The 4,125-nt window shown below is 44.3% G+C and overlaps 1 long non-coding RNA gene across 1 annotated transcript; it reads left to right on the top strand.

The window, feature by feature from the left end:
- The first annotated feature begins 2,369 nt into the window (after positions 1-2,369).
- Positions 2,370-3,000, top strand: LOC125906511 (uncharacterized). The gene is made up of 3 exons (XR_007451889.1): positions 2,370-2,576; positions 2,692-2,782; positions 2,848-3,000. It is a non-coding gene; the product is annotated as an uncharacterized LOC125906511 (long non-coding RNA).
- The last annotated feature ends 1,125 nt before the right edge of the window (positions 3,001-4,125 follow it).

Here is a 4,125-nt window from a genome sequence, read left to right as displayed (position 1 = left end):
ATATAGACAATGGATCGTGAAAGTGAAACGGCACGTGTTCCTTTGTTGAACGCGTCGAATTATCCGCAGTGGAAGTTTCGGATGCTAACGCTTTTGGAAGAGCAAGAGCTACGATGCTGCATCGAACTGGAAGCGGATGTAGATTTCGACGAAACAACGGAAGATGCCGCGAATGAAATAGTGTCAAAGAAAGGGAAAGGCAAATCGCGCGTGAAGAAAGATCGTCGTTGCAAATCCCTGCTGATTTCGAGAATGAGTGATGACATGTTGGAGTATATCCAGGACAAGGTGACTCCAAAAGAAATTTGGAATGCGTTACAACGTGTGTTTGAACGTAAAAGCATTGCCCGGCTTCACTAGCAGAAAAGGCTTTTGACGTTGCGACACACTAGTGGTGGTCTACAAGACCATTTCCTTGTGTTTGATCGCTTGATTAGGGAATACAAATCCACCGGTGCAAAGTTAGAAGAAATAGATACGGTATGCTATTTGCTTCTAACGCTCGGATCAAAGTTTTCGACGGTAGTTACTGTAATAGAAACTATGCCAGAGGAAAACTTGACGATGGATTTTGTAAAGTGCAGACTTCTTGACGAAGAAATCAAGCACAGTTCAAAGGAAAGTGGTACAACGCGTGAAACAAGAATAGACGACGCTGCATTTGCAGGGACCAGTACAAAGAAACAGCAAAAGAACAATAACAGAAAACCATAAAGTTCAAGTGTTTCGGTTGTCATCGCGAGGGGCACAAGATTGCCGATTGTCCAGAAAAAGACAAACAAAAAGTGCTGGAAGGAAACAATGCGCACTTGGTGAAGAGTGATGTGTGTTTCTTTGGTGGCGACGCTGTGGAATTCGTGGAAGCAAGTTGGATTGTCGACTCCGGATCATCTGAACACATGTCGAATGATCGGTCGCTTTTCAAAAGGCTTGTTCCCATGAAGCAACCTATGCACATTTCAGTAGCAAAAGAAGGCGAAACTATTGTTGCAATGGAGTGTGGCGATGTGAGGTTGTTTGCTTTTTCGGAAAACGGAGAATCAACGGGAATAACATTGAAAGACGTTCTTTACATTCCCGAAGCGCGAGTGAACTTATTGTCTGTGAGAAAAGTGGAAACTGCTGGATCGAAAGTGTTGTTTGCAAATGGAATTGTTACAACAGAAAACGATTCTGGCATCGTTGCTGTTGTGTCCGCACAAATGAAACGTAAACACGGTGTGTACGGCACAAACAGAATATGTATTTTAACACTAATCTTTGGTATGTGTAATACAACAAACGCACGCAATGCGGGGAGAGGACGACTGGTCCTGCTCGCGCCGCGATCCTCACTGAGGACGTCACAGGATGACAGCCCTGCTGTCAACAGTGAGCCCTCAGGATGAGGCAGCGGTCTGTCCACAACAGTTGCCAAAGGTGAACGCCGCGGTAAATTGTACGAGCTAGTGCTTTATCGAGAATTTGATAACAATAGTGCGAGTTTCTATTCATGTGGTCGTGTGCCTAAAGAATTAGAGCTGTGGCATCGACGCTATGGCCATTTGAGTGCTAAGAATTTGAAAAATATCATCTCCAAAGGAATGGTATATGGTATGGAAACAAATGTGAAGAATCCGGGAAACGAGTTTGTGTGTGAAGCATGTCACGAAGGAAAACAGATGCAGATTGGGCGAATGATCTGACGGATCGACGCTCATTGACGGGATATCTGTTCCGAGTATGCAGTGCAGCTGTAAGCTGGTTGACAAGGAAACAGTCGACGATTGCGTTATCGTCAACCGAGGCAGAACTAGTGGCGTTGAGTGTGGCTGTTTGTCATGGAAAATGGCTTGTGCGGCTGTTGCGGGATCTGGAGAAAGAACCGGAGCTACCGGTTGTTTACCACGAGGACAATCAATCAACCATTCGAGTGGTCGAGGATGAGCGAGAGTGGTCGTCTAAAGCATGTCGACGTAAGGCATCGGTTCGTGCATGAAGAAATTCAGCGGGGGCAAGTATTGGTAAATTATATTCCTACTGGTGATCAGATCGCTGATATAATGACGAAAGGTTTGCCTCTATCTGTTTTTCAAAAACACCGAACGAATTTGGGGTTAGTAAGTTCCGAACATTGAGCGGGGGTGTTGGGATATACAATGTCCGTCGGTAGTACAAATGACGCAACCTGACGTTGCTGTCAATTTACGCGAGGTGAGCGTACCTCTCATTGAACTCATGTATAAATGTACAGCGCTAGTCGCTTCCTGAACTCCGAAAGAGATACATTAAATATATTGAACTCCTCAACCGAAACAAAACTGGTGTTTCACACCATTTAAAACTAATATCACATTAATTACGACCATATGATCAACACTTGTACATAGTGCCATTTACTTTGTGTTCTTCTCTCACGCGCTGTGTTGTGATCGTTCGAAACTCATCGCCAGAACGAATGCAAATTTCATTTGGGAAGGATTGGTGCCGGTAGATGCAGCGAAAATTATTAAATGATAATAGAAAAGTGGTTAAGTAAATCGTGAAAGATGTCAACGCACGCGTAAATGCAGTATGTTTTGTTACATGATCTACGGGTAATATGGGTGTATGCATAAGAAGAAGAATCCTCCAAATGATGTTTGTGTTCTAACAATCGTACTGCTTTTAATGTTTTTTTTTTATTTTTCTATTATTCTCCATCACACCTAGCTATTTCATTACCAAAGCTCCTGATAACAGATCAAAGCAGGTGAATCGAGCTTACAGAGTCGCCGTTTAATTTAAAAGATCTTCGTGATCGGTAAGTTTTAAATAGTGCTAGTTTTATTCAACATTCTAATGGTCGATTTATCTTTCATTCCTCAGGCAGACGCATCAAACAGCAAGTGTTTTTCTTCCAACAGCACGCGCCATCGGTGGAGCAAGCAGCCAACGATTTGATCGCCAGTACGCGCCATCAAGAATTGATATTTTGCCAAACAGTACTGTGAATAAAAAACTGCACACTTACTGTCGGAATTTCCTGGAATTTTTTGGTCAGGCTACGCTCGTGGGAATGGTGTGTCCGTTGAGGAGAAGGTAAGAAAGGGGGGGGGGGGGGGGGGGGAGTGAGGATTAACCATAAACGCGGCATTGAAAATGAGGGGAGGTGTGCTCAGCGCTCACGTTGGGTCACTCACGATGCTTTAAACCCGCTTGGCAAAGAGTAACTCATTTTAATGCCTCTCGCTACCCGTCCGGCAAAATGAGTGTATTTTTTGAGTGATTTGAGTACCGTCCCCCGTTAGCAGTTACTCTTGGAGGAATGAGTTACACCCTCGCGCGAGCCCTCCCCCTCCCCACCCGTAACGCACGGTGCGCTTTGCAGTTGTCAATGTGTTTGTGTTCTTTCGAGCCATGCGTGGTATGCTTAGCAGTGTGCGTGACATTTCAACGCGGTGCCATAGTTGTTTATTTTTATTGACAGCGGTAAACATTCACAGTTCAATTTTCATGTCGTGAACAACAAGCAATTTTGTCAGCGTTTTATTCACAGTTTTCTCTACGTCGCTTTTTCGAAATCTCTACAATTAAAAGAGTAAAAGTAAGTTAAACATATTTAGAGGAAAGTTAATGTGAAAAGTAAATAAAAACGTACCTATTTTGCTCTAGCAACATCATGTCTATGCCGACAAAGCAAGCGCGTCCGGAAGATCCAGATGATGTTGGTATGTTTTGCAGTGAAGAAGTTGTGCGAAACCCTACGTGCGTACAAGTGCTTCCAGTAGTTAGTACCGTGGAGAATCAGCTAACAACATCTTCTGCTGCATCATATACGTTGACATCTTCCGGCGGTAATGTTTCGGCAGTTACGGTTCATACTGCCCCCAATGAACAGCCACCAATATCATCTGTTCCGTCGTCGGCGTTGAACGTTTCCGATGATGTTGCTGCTGCACTTGCACGTTTGTCAAGAAACGTTATTTGTGTTGCAATGCAGCAGCCAAATACATCTTCCACGATGATGCCAGCTGGTACAGTTGTTTGCGCCGGTGGACAGCAAATTCCATCATCTTCATTGGTGATGGCATCCTCTAGTCCGGATAGTGTTGTTGTGTCACGCCCGTCAGGATGTGTTGTGCATGCCGGAGCACAACGGTTGCC

The sequence above is a fragment of the Anopheles coluzzii genome, chromosome 2 (genome assembly GCF_943734685.1).
Source record: "Anopheles coluzzii chromosome 2, AcolN3, whole genome shotgun sequence".
NCBI lineage: Eukaryota > Metazoa > Arthropoda > Insecta > Diptera > Culicidae > Anopheles > Anopheles coluzzii.
This window is presented reverse-complemented; position numbering and strand designations above follow the sequence as displayed.